Source organism: Pinus tabuliformis, chromosome 2_2 (genome assembly GCF_031772625.1).
Source record: "Pinus tabuliformis cultivar Carrire ecotype Pingquan chromosome 2_2, CPIR1, whole genome shotgun sequence".
In the NCBI taxonomy this organism is placed as follows: Eukaryota; Viridiplantae; Streptophyta; class Pinopsida; order Pinales; family Pinaceae; genus Pinus; species Pinus tabuliformis.
Window position 1 is genome coordinate 784,299,767 of NC_142300.1, and position 13,625 is coordinate 784,313,391.

Below are 13,625 nucleotides of genomic sequence, written 5' to 3' on the forward strand. Positions count from 1 at the left end.
TTGTGAGTAGATATTTTGAATCTTTTTTCAAAGCTCTTTGCTTGATGAACATTGCCCTAATTTTTCTCTTACATAATCTAATAGGCCATTCAAAATGGATTTCAATGCTTTTGTGTTGTTTTCCCTTGAATTTTTTGTAGTTGCATCTATTGATGGAGTTTTAAGGTTGTGTAGCCTGTAACAAATGAATCTCAAACATCATATCTTAGAGCCATCAAATAGAAAAAAATTCTTGAGCTCCATAATACATAGTTTGTTCCATCGAAGAAGGGAGATTTTCTAACTTGATTGACTTTTGAATTCATGACTGAGGAGGAGAGTTCTTTATCTGACGATTTAGAGTGCTTCCTTCTTGACCTTTCCATCATTTCTTCAGGGATCTTCCTTCCAATTGTTAGGCTAAGACTAAAGGTACCAACTCTGATACCAATTGTTAGAAATAATAAGAAAGGGGGGGGGTGGTGGTGGGGGGGGGAGGTTGAATAAGTATTTCTTCCAATTATTAATTTACCAGTTTAAAAATATGTTACAAGTATGAAATGTAAACTATGTTAGGACACAAAAATTAAAAAACAAATAATTACTTGTATTAAATTACAATGATGATGACACCAATCCTCCTTAAAAATTTAAGCTCCAACTTTTCAAATAAGGACATGAATCCTTTAAATACACACTAACTTAGTGAATTCATGGGCACCAACCCACAAGAGACACCAACCCCCTAATTGAGCACCAACTTAACAACTTTGTGGGAACCAACCCACAGGAAACTCCAATGTTCAAGGGAGGAGGTGCCATACAATATTTTCTCCGATAGCTAAATTCATAGATTATGGATCCTTTATAGCCAATCCTCTTAGTTTTTTTGGCAGTCGAACTATATTCCAATTCACCAAATGGAAATGATTTTTCATTCTTTTTCCCCCCTTTCCATAAGAATTTTCTCAACAAACTGTTAATTTGATGAATAATGTTCTTTGGAGCAAGAAGCCCATAACCCACATACACTAGAAGAGATGAGAGGGTGGACTTAATAAGAAAATTCTTCCCTACTACATTTAACCACTGAGCACGCCAAGAAAAAATTATCTTCCTAATTTTTTGCAAAACCGCTTCCAGTCTTCCCCATTGGATGTCCCTAAGGAGATGGGAATACTAAGATAAGTGAATGACCACCATTCATGCACCACTGGGAATCCTAATATGTGGGAGATATATGATAAGGTGGTTTCTGAACAATTCCATCCAAATAACTGGCTTTTCCTCTTGTTGATCATCCCTCTTGACAAATTCAGATAGGAATCCAGAATTTTTTTAAATCAAGTTGTTATGATTTGATAGGCAACCCCTAATAGTAGGGTGTCATCAGAAAACTGAGAATGGTCAACCCCTTTGACATTCTGGGCTATACACAACCATGTAAGTTTTTCTTCTTGTTTGACTACTTCCAAATTTTGACTAAGGATTTCTTCCATGATAATATACAAGAGGGATGGTAAGGGCACCCTTGTCTCAGTCCCCTTGCAACAAAGAATGGAGATATATGTTCATTGACCAATGGGGAAATCCAAGGTGCTCCAATGTAAGCCCTAATCCACTTGATAAAGTCTTCACAAAATCACAGTTTTTCAAGAATAAGATAAAGGAAAGAGTGATTTACCCAATCAAATGTGTTGGCCATATCCAACTTGATTACCATCCTTGCTTCACCTTCCTCCTTGCTAGAATGAATAGCCTCTTGAACAATATTGTCAAGAATATTCCTTTGTTGCATGAAGCACTTTTGGTTTTCTGATATAAATGAGGGCAACAATTTTTTCAACCTGCTATCTATAATTTTAGTCAAAATTGTATAGGTTGCAGTCCACAAAGAAATAGGGTGGAAGCAAAAAAACATTCACAAGGTTCGAATCCTTAGGGATGAGAGCAAGGAAGGATGAGTTTTCTCCCCCTACCAATTTATTTTTCAAATGGGTATGCTTATAAATATAATCAGGTCCTTCTTTATTAGGAACCAAAAGGCTCAAAAGAAGCTAATTGTGAAACCTATGGGAACTAGAGCTTTGTCAGGGTCTAAATCCAATATAACTTCTTGGACTTTGTCCTCATCTATATCCTTGATAGGAGACAAATTGGAGGAAAGTGAAACCACTATGGGAATATCATACAAGAACTCTTGATCTTGATACATGGAGATTTCTTTATTAGCATGATAGAGAGATTAAAAGTGGTTGAATTCCTCTTACTTAATGTCTTCAAAGGAGGTTATTTGCGACCTTCCTTTCGGGGCATTTTCTTTTACCCTATTCCTTTTCTCTCTAGCCTTATCATGCTTGTGGAATAATCAAGTATTTTTATCCCCTGCTTTCAACCATAAACTCCTCGACTTGAGATTCCATAACTCTTATTCTTGCCTACTCACAAAGTAAATTTTCCCAGTCAACTCCCTTTCTTTACTAAAGTGTTAATTCTTGACAGGAACTTCATTTGTTAACCATTGATGTTCTTCATATTTTTTTACCAACTCCTTCCTCTTCTATCCATGGGGTTGGTATGATTATTTTAACCACTTCCTTAGATATTTTTTAACATTTCTCAATTTTGATTCCCACACAATTTTGATGACACATGTATTGGGATTTTCCAAGCTTGAATTACCAGATCCACGACCCCTTTCTCTTGGATCCAAGTAGGGTTGTAATGAAAGGGTATGGGACTAAGTTTTTCCATATGTTCCAAATTCAGAGAGGTTGAGTGATGATAGGACTCACCTTGTGCTTTTATTGAAGAGAAGAAATGCATCCCTTTCAAGATGCAACTATTATGAATTAGGAACCTATTCAATCGAGATGCAATGTGATTATTTCCAATTCTACGATTTTTCCATATATACTTCCTTGATTTTGGAAGGAAATTAATCAAATCCCCACCAGCAATTGTATCTTACATACGGTCTCTACATGGATCTATGACTATACTTCCTCCTTGTTTTTTGACAGCACTTAATATTTTGTTGAAATCACCCCCCATGACACAATTTGTATGTAAATCCCTACTCTTTATTTCATTAAGGGAGTCCCAAAACTCTGCTTTCTCACCATACAATACTAGAGCATATACATTAATAATTGGAATATGCTCTCTTGTGTCTTTAGATTCCAGGATGCCAAGATCCAATACTGATTCTTAAAGTTGTCAACCAATCTAAAATGCATACCTAACCAGAATATGCCTAGTTCACCTACGCACCTCTTGAAATTTATATCAGTCTTTCACAATTATTCCCAAAAACACCTGTCACTTTGAAAAATTCTTGCTCTTCGATCTTGGTTTCTTGCAAAAAAGGAATCTAAGGTTTTTCTTGTCTCACCAAATCTTTTACAACTAGGGATTTTGAGGGGCTCCCTAAGCCCCTTATGTTCCATGATAAAACTTTCATTTGGAAGGAGGAATTTGTGAGAGACATCCCCCTTCTGCACCTTCATGACCTTTACCCCCTTTAATTTTATAGCATTAATGATCATTGGTTGATTCCCTAGCTTCCTATGTTGTTCGGCTTCTTTTTCTCACATTGGTTTTTTGAGCGGCCAACCTTTTTTCCTAGAACTTTTTGTTTCATGGTTGTTACCCTCGTCTAATTAAACCAAAATCTTAGCCATATTGTGATTAATGACCCCAGCAACAAAATATCCATCCCCAACTACTCATGCATTAGGAGATTTAGAGAGAGGCTCTTGAGGTAGATTTGAACATGGTTGTTCTTGAGGTGGATCCGATCACGTTGTTCTGGGATAACAAGTGGTGGATCTACTTCATTAACTTATCCTTCCTCCTATTCCACGTTCTCTTCATCACCAATGGATGCATCCTTATTCAGAGCAGGGTTTGAACCCTCCTGCCCTTCTCCCTCGTGATTATGAAGAACATTGAAAGGATTAACTGAAGTACATGCTCCATTTTTATTGTGAATGTTTTGATACTTTTATACCATATATTTACCCTGATTTCCACCTCTCTATTGTGTATGTCATTTCTCCGCTGGAGATGCAGATGGATGAGGGCCTTATCTCTTAAAACCTTAGAACAATCCCAAGTAAAGTGGCCATATTCATGGCAATGCTGGCATTTAAAGGGGTCTGCTCATAATCTAGGGTTTGTTTGTGGATCCAATCTTTGGGGTTAAATTGATCTCTACAGGCAGGCCTTTTTTCAAATCAACTTCCACACAATCTTTGCACTAGAAAATTGGGATCCTTGGGTTCATCCTTATCTAGCTATTTCCCAACTCCGTTCCCTATAGCTCTTTCGAAATTTTCATTCCAACACGACAGGGGAAGGCGTCATAATTTAACCCACATTGAAATCATTTTCGGGATATCCTCATCAAGTTTGAAATCTAGATTCCACTTGTTCAAATACATCCCTCTAAATCCAGAAAATTATGGCACATTTCTAAAGATTACATATTTATCTTCATTAAATTTAAATAAAAATGCAAAATCCATTACCCAATGCATAGAGTGCAATGTTTCCCTTCATCTTTGATTTCTAGGTTTTCTCGATCTAGGATTCCATTGATCTCCGTGATGGCCACATCCCCATGAATTTGTCGATTAGGTCTCTCTCAAAGAATGCATGTGAATTTCTTCCAGCCCCAAAAGGGAGGTCGATGTTACGAATCTCCTCATTCTTTTTTACAAATTTTGATTGTACCTTTGAGGTCCGAGCCCGCTTTGGGAGGGAAGCTACCATAGCTTGAAAAGTGGCCACCTCATCTACATATGGAAGTTGGGAAGGGGAACAAGCCCCCTCTGAGGTTTCCATTGTGGAGAATACTTAGGGTTTATGTGGTCAACGAGAGAACTTCATAGGAAATTAAAAAACAAAACATATTTATAATAAAATAAAATAATTTAAATATTATATTATTATATTTAACTTTAAATCATTTTAAAATATTATTTTGTTTTAATATTTACATTTAATATTATAAAATTTTATAAAATATATCATCAATATAAATTTAAAAATAACTATTAATATTTTTATTAAAAAAAATATTAAATTAAAATTAAATTACTTTTAATATTTTTTCTAAACAATCAAAACGTTTATCAAAGCGAAAAGGGAAAAGACTATTCGCTTCAATACAAGTGCTTCCCCTCATTTCAATGCAAATAATTTAACTTATAAATGTGTTAAAATGCCTTTATTTATTAAAACCAGTCTAGATGCATCTTAACTTTGGATTTATCAAGCGAAAGGGATCAAATCTCTCAAAGTGTAAACCTCTTTTAAAAACTTGAGGAAATGCACCTGGAAAGATCTGATCCCTCTAGGGCTTGATCTAGGCTAATTTAATTATTAATAATTAATCATTTTAATTAACCATCATAGACCATCTTAACTCTAGATCTACTAAGCACCCGAAGAGATCCTTTTCACTGTAAAAGAGATTTTCATCTTAATAAATTTAATCCCTCTCCTTTTCACTCTAAAATAGGTTTACATCTCAAGAAATTTGATTCCTTTAATGGCTCTGTAGGTCTAGAGTTAAGATGGATTTAGATTGGTTTAATTTCGCCTTTTAAATAGACTATACTCCACAAGTATATCATGGATCATTATCATGGGTTTTTATTACCATGGGTCATTTTTATTTTTATTATTTTATTTTTATAGGGTTATTTTTATTTTGTTAATTTTATTTTAATTTTTATTTTCATTTTATTTTGGATGAAGTAAATTTTTACATTAGCTACAACATCCCTACCATACTAAGCTTATTTTTATTTTATTTTGACCAAGTTAAAATGCTTACATTACATTACATTAAGTTACAACATCTCGACCATATCGAATTGAGCGTCTTTGTGAACAATAATTTCATTTTTTCTTATGTAATTTGATGAATTCAAGATGTTTTAATTAATAAATATAATTGTTAACTTTATTATTTTATTTTATTAAAAAAATATGTAATTTTAGTAACTCAAAATGTTTACCTAACATGGTTGTAGAATACTTCTTAGAGCAACAATTAAATTATTCAAGAATAAATAAAAGACTTATTTCCATAAATAATGATAAAATATATTTATTTATTAAAATAATTGAATTATTTAAAAATAAAAGTAATGATTAGATAAGTGCTCATCCAGGGTTTATGTCAAATTTTGATCAAAATCATATATATATATAATTTTTAGATATTTCGTTTAAATATATATATATATATATATATATATATTTTAGATATTTCGTTTAAAAAAATAAAATTAATATTTTTAAGAAAGTTGTTGTAAAAATAATTTAAAATTTTGAATATTAAAATCCATATTTTAATTATTTGAAAAAAAAATATAATAGATAATGTCTTGTTAACTATTATTATGTCAAACTTGTTTTACATGTAAAAATATTTACTAAGTAAAATTGAGAAAGAGGAATAAAGAAAATTGTTAATGTAAAATTATTTGGATACAAAAATTATTCACAAAATATAATTAACTAATAATATGTTCACAAAGTTTTATTAAGAGTGGGCAAGGTGTTACATTAAATTTGGTGAAAGAGTTAAAGTTGTTAATTTCACAATGGACACATGGTCTTGGTAGCTAGTGGTATTAGAACCCATAAATTACATGTGATGAAGGTTTGAGGACTTTTCGTTTTAATGAGTCTAAGTTAAACCTGAGGACCTTTGAATTGAGCAAAAAGCTCTCTTGGCTAGCTATAATTTCAACTAGCTTTGCTACTTTTAAATCAAGGTATGGACGCTTAAGCAATGAGGAATATAAGATCTATTATTTGTAGCAAGATTTTCTAGGTACAACATATGTTCATATGTTGTTAATTATTTGTTATATTATTGGTTTATTTCTCCATACGGGTCCATTCTCAATTGGCTCTCTATGTTAACTTCATCTCAATATACAATATGCCGACATTTGATGACTTGCAATCATAGCCTAACCATCAACCTTTTAAACAATATTAGCTATGAAAAAATAAAATGGTAGAGGAGGAAAATAAACTTACAAATATAAAGGAGGAAAGATAAAATTACAAGAAGCCTAACAATGGGAAATGTCATGATTTTAACCACAATACCATAGATTACCAATACCATGTGCCCAAATAACTATAAGTCATTTGACTTCTTCCACAACATTTTAGAAAGTCTCATGTCTAACACAAGGAGTTTAATTTTCAATGTATTATTTATGCAAATATTGTTTAATCAAATGATACACAGAAATGGAATTTTCATACTAATATAGAAGTGACATTTGGTTGCCTTGCAATTAGTATTGATTAAAAGAATGGAAGAAAATGCACATAAAAAATCAAGAACAATGGTCTAAGCTTTGAAGATATTGCTTTGGATTACTCCAATTTTATTGGGTTAGACAAATAGTTTAGTTCGTTAAAAATGTGAGGTATTGAAGAAAAATTGACTAACTTGTTTTGTTTTGTTGGATTACTTCCTCAACCATATTTTTAAAGCACTTGAATTCATAGTTTAATAACAATATTAAGATATAAAATAGGTCTAGGAAACAATAAAATAATAATGAAAATAATAAAATAATAATTATAAAGTTTGAAATAAATAAATAAATTGTAAACACAAATTAATATATTTATAGTTTAATAACAATACTGAGATATAAAATAGGTCTAGAAAACAATAAAATAATAGTTAAAATAATAAAATAATAATTATGAATTTTGAAATAAATAAATAAATTGTAAACATGAATTGAATAGAACAAGAGTGAAATGAAAATACACATTTTTTACACTTGAAATTTGAATAAACATGTAAAGATATAAATGTCCAAGACTACCTACCATTTAACACCATAATAACAGTTTTTTTACCTCAAAATTTCTCTAATAAATTTGAGATAATCTTAAATAAATGAATCAATGAACACTAATTCCATAAACTCAATCCTAAAAATATATATATTTTTTCTCTACATTTAAAGTCCATTAAATAATTAGAAATTTTTTAAGTAAATATATATTCTCTCTAAATTTAAATTCCGTTAAATACTTACATTTTTTAAATTAAAATATTTTATATACTTATATTTTTTAAATTAAAAAATTATATATATATATATATATATACACACACACACACACATATATAAATTAAACTTTCAATGTGATCTTATTCCTTTTATAATGTAAAACTATATACATTTCATAATAAAAATATTATAAGTTTCTTTCCATTTAAAATTCTTCTTACTTATTTCCCATGGAGAGTGCCTGTCAACCACGTGATACGCAACTAGCGATGAGCGCAATAAATACTTACGAGGGGAAACAAGTTATCCCCATCTGGCAGCTTGCATGGCCACCCTGCTACTATAAGGATCAATACAATCATGGTAAGTTTTTTTTTTTTTGCACAAACTGTAAGCATGCAAGGGATCAGGAACGTACACAGGTGCAACGATTTACACATTCGTGCAACCAAAGCTTCAATCATGGTAGAATATAGGTGGGGATAAGGTTTTAATGTTGAGAAGTGGGGGGGAAGGTTGTAGTGTAACAAGAAGAAGGAGTTTGGATCCGCTTATAATATACCAACCATGGCATAACTCCTCCAGGGGATATAGCTTTGGGTTGTCAATGTAGTCATATGACAAACATGTAGAAAGAGGCCCTAATTATCGCGGTGCACCTTGACAATTCAAGGATCTCTTCATTCCTCTGCGTCATTTCTCTCCATGAGACTTTTTTACTCAGGTTTGGATTCTTCATGTTTTTTCCTTACAACTCTATTTAGGATTTGCATCAATTTGTGTTTACTTGGGCATCCACTGCTCATTATTTTGATTTTTGGTCCTCCATCCCAATCCTCAACCTTGTATTCTTGGGAGGCTACATATCAACAACTTCTCTCTTATCTTTCTTCCTTTCCTTGTTGTTTGATGGACTTTTTCCTGCTCTCTCTCTTGTTCTTGTCCAGGCTTCCCAGTTTTCATCCTCTTTTCTATTTTATTTACCCTTTTTTTGTCCCCTCAACCCTCTCCTTTGCTCGCTCCTTCCCTTCACTTATTCCTCCCTCCTCAACCTCCCATGTTGTCATCCCCTTTTATATCATGGTTCGACATCGATTGGTTGGACCCTCACACAGTAGTCGAAGAGGAATATTTGGGGCTCCCTCTTCACCTGGCTCTAGCCATCCTACTCTAAGAGGCACCCACGCTCAATCCTCCACTAGAGATGTTATGGCGCGATATTGATACATTATACTTGAAGTCATCCAAAGGGAATCTCAAATGTATAAGAGAAAGTTAGGCAAGCTTGCAAGTTTATTCTAGACACTCACGTGGAGCAGGCTACCATAGATTGGATCCCCAATGTCGGGAATTCCACAAGAGATAGAGCATATCCTTATATTCATATTTTCAACTTGTATTGGCATGTCAAAACTCTCATGGGAAGAGTTCTTAAAGATATAGCGGACACCCAACATGAACTTATCATCTACATGGTTGAGCTCCTGGGAAAAGTGGATAGCGTAAATAGCAAGGTCACATTGTTGACCAAGTGAATCATCGGCACCAACCCCACATCGTCGAGCATGTATGGTGATCCTTGGCTACCAAATCAGGCACACAAATTCGCTGAATGAGAGAATCCATGGCTTAGGCTCAGGCTAATGTTGTGTTTTTCAATATGGATATGTCTATCAGTTTATGTAGTGTTGTCTATGTAATTTTTTTAATCTATTTTATGTTATCATATCATCAAATTAAGAACATTATAAACAATCTAAAAAATTTGAGTTTATGCTACTGGTCTGGTTTCCCTAGCAGCAGACCAGTAAAGACTATCAGTATTGTAAATATGTGCTTTTTTCAATAATATAACATCAGTCTAATCTACTCATATTACTCAGATAAGTGGCATCCATGTCATTTGATGTATTTATGCACATTTCTTATTATTATATGTTGTATTTCTGAAAACCCTAGTTATGGTTTGGCATTACGAATATGTATTTTGTTGTGCATTTCAGTTGTGTGCCATATTTTACATGTTGATTTGTGTTTATGTGTACTATATATTGTTCTGTGGTGCATGGGTTTAATATGTTGAGTATAAACCTTAGTTTTTTTAATGTAATTAGCTATATGTTTGTTGGGTTGTGTTATTTAGGGGTTTTTGTGTGCTTAATATATTTGTTGTGTATACCATTGAATTAGGGTGTGCATAATCCCTAATTACCGTGTGAATGTGTAATTGCTTTAGTATTGCACCAAATATTTATTAACCACACATGTTTTTAATGGGATTCGAACTAGGGTTGACACGCAGGTGGTAGAATTGTTGCAAGGTTTGCGCATGTTTATAGTACACTAGCAGTGAGCCATGGCATAATATTTGAAGTCACAAATTATATGCTTTCGCGAGAATATTCATAAATTATTTGGTGAATTTTGGGTTCAGGGTACTTATAATTTCTCAGTTGTGGGCCAGGAATATTACACTTCAGTTGTAAACTGAGCCCTTGTACTTCCTCGATCCCCATTCTCCTAATAATATGTAGTCCCACAACAAACATGAGCTTGCTGACAGGGCATGAAAACTGCATGGGGAGAGAAGCCATTCCTAAGAAGGATAAAACCTTCAAGAGTGGGACAAGGGAGAGATGAGAGAGAAGTGAACAACAAAAATACGACCCAAATAATGGCCAAATCTGAAAGGGGAGGCTCAAAAGAGAGCCCAAAGAGGTTTAACCCAACATAAACTAGATAAGCCCAATCCTCCTGATACCTGAAAGGCCCAACCTCTCGAAAATTGGACTAGGCTGTGGGATAAAGTGAAAAAACAGTAGAAACAGAGATAGACAACACAACAAGATAGAAAACAAAAACCAAATAAAGGATGAGATTAACTAGAAAGTCCAAGAGGGAAAAAAAATGTGGTGAGCTTGAGAGAAATGATGGCAAGACTGAAAAGGAAAAAAGAAAATGCTCCCAACTCTGCCAGAGTAAATCTACCAACCAATAAATTTGAGGTGCTCCCCTTTTTAGAGAATAATATTAGAAACTAAAACTGACTGCAACCACAAGTTGTGGACAAAAAACCCTAGAGCTAAGGAGAAAATCATTGCATTGATTTGGCTCCCCCAGCTTCGCTCCCCGACGAGAGGGCCAAGATAAATTGATGACATATTTTGAGAGGATATTGCAAGCCTTTGATGCACCAATAGACAATGTTGAGAAAAACTACATAAGGTTCCTTTTCCCCAAGCAAGCAACATGTAATGTTGCTTCATTCCTGGAGTTGGCATTATAACAATGAACTACGTGTTTCCTAGCCATAAACAACTATGTTAGGATTTTCGACTCGATTTGATATGAGTTACATCCATCAACCCGAAAATTAAGAAATTCATTGATGGATGCAGTGAAAGATTAGTCAGTGACCAGAGTTGTATTGCAGGTGGGGGAATCAAGGGACAAACTAAGCATACATGTTAAGGCTTTGCTAATGTAAGGGAGGTGATTCATGTACTAGGTGTTAGGTGGTGGAGTGGGGACTTCCCCCATGTTTCTCATAGATGCCATAACAATTCCTTTGAGGCATGTTTCCACGTCCCCCAACCATATAGCCAAGTGAGATGGCAACAATCCACCCACCACACTTTTTGAAATCAAGCACCCCATCTAAAAGACAATAATATTTAACAATAAGAATTGAGATATTTCATTTTTTTCAACTTTAATTTATTGTTAATGATTTTTAATATTGAATATATTAATCATCAATGACACCATCAGAGGAAAAAAACAAAGCATATTTTAAAACAAACAATTAATTTATTAAATTATTATATTTAACTTTAAATCATTTTAAAATATTATTTTGCTTTATTATTTACGATTTAATATTATAAAATATGTAATCCATATAAATTAATTAATTATATATATATATATATATATATATATATATATATATATATAAAAATAATTTAATTTACTTTTTAATAATTATATTTAATATATTTTCTGCATGGTTGTTTTTCATTTTCTCCAATGCACATGCATACTTCTTCACTTTAATTCCTTCGGGGAGAACCATGTCGGTGAGCTCTGCAACCCCATATTTTGATCGAATTGCAACTGCGCAAAAGGGCCTGAAGGGTAGATCCACCTTCACTCAAGTGACGGATCTGCACCATGACATCCCATATTTGCAGGTTTCCCCCTCGAATCTAAGTAGAAATCCTCAGATCTCTAGGTCAGCATATGGGTCGGGCTTGCTTTGCGTCAATGATGTGTTTACTCTAGATCCAAAAAAAATCTCAGTCCCAACAAACCCAATTTATGGGGATTCCTTTGGTTTGCAGGTCTCAAACACAGATCAAAATTCCTCTCTTGTGATGAGAATTCAAGAGAAGGTGCAAATCCCTCACGAATGCTTCTGACTCATTTATGAAGGTTGGCAACTTGAGGAGAAAAAACCCCTCGAGGATTACATCATTACCAAGAACGTCTGGATTCACATTGTGGCTAGAATTAGAGGTGGATCCAAAGGGGGGGGGGGGGGGGGGTTGCATCTTCCTCAGCCACTTCAAGGCCTTTTAAGGACCTTTTGAATCCTTCGTTTTGCTCACCAAACCCCAAAGATATTGTCGATCCTACATTTGTGGTGGATCAAAACACTGAAAACCCTTCTCTTGAAGTTAATAATATTGCATGCAATTCCATTACCAACAATTACGAGCAACAAGCTATCCGTCGCTTTAATGGCTTATGGCCTTCATCATCAACTCTTCGGGAGTGGGTTTATAGGAATTAGTCTCAAAATGTAGAGATTATTTTTTGTTCTAAAGGATTTTTATTGTGGTCTTTAAGATGAAGGATAGGCAGAAGGTTTATGATCAGGGTCAGTTTTGGCATCGAGCTGGCCTTTCCCTTCAACCTTGGTTCTCGAACTTTAGCCCTCCTCCTATGTTGTCCTTTGCAACCCCAGTATGGGTTCTGCTTCCCAACTTTTGCGTACATATGTCACAACCAATTGTTTTAGAGGATATGGTTAATTTGCTTGGGTGGTTCATCAAAATCTATGTTGAGCAAATTGCAAAAGGAATCATGAATTTTGTATGTATATGTGTGGAAGTGGACCTTAGCAAAGGTCTGCTAGCAAAAATCCTCCTCAAATGGAGAGGCAAGATTTATGGAAAAACAATGGATTATGAGAATACAACTTTTTGTTGCAGAAATTGTTAGCAACCTGGCCTCCTAGATGTATGTCCATATTTGCAAAGTCACTCTTTGCAATCGGAAATCAAAAATAAGAATCGTAGTTGGAAATATGGAATTTTGGGATCACAAATGAGTGGGCACAAATGCACCCATGAATCTGACCATTCAGATAATGATAAAGAGCCAACAAATATGTTGGAGCATGAGGCACCAGAGACATTTCACCCGAGGAAAGGCAATCGTTTTCTAATCTCCTCAGGTTCTTGAAAAACCCTCAGATTGGATAGGCGTATGAAAAAGGAAAGGCAAAAAGGAAAAACCATTGTATAAACCTAGAACCTAAATCCAGGAAGAGAGAAAATGTAATGTTCTTCA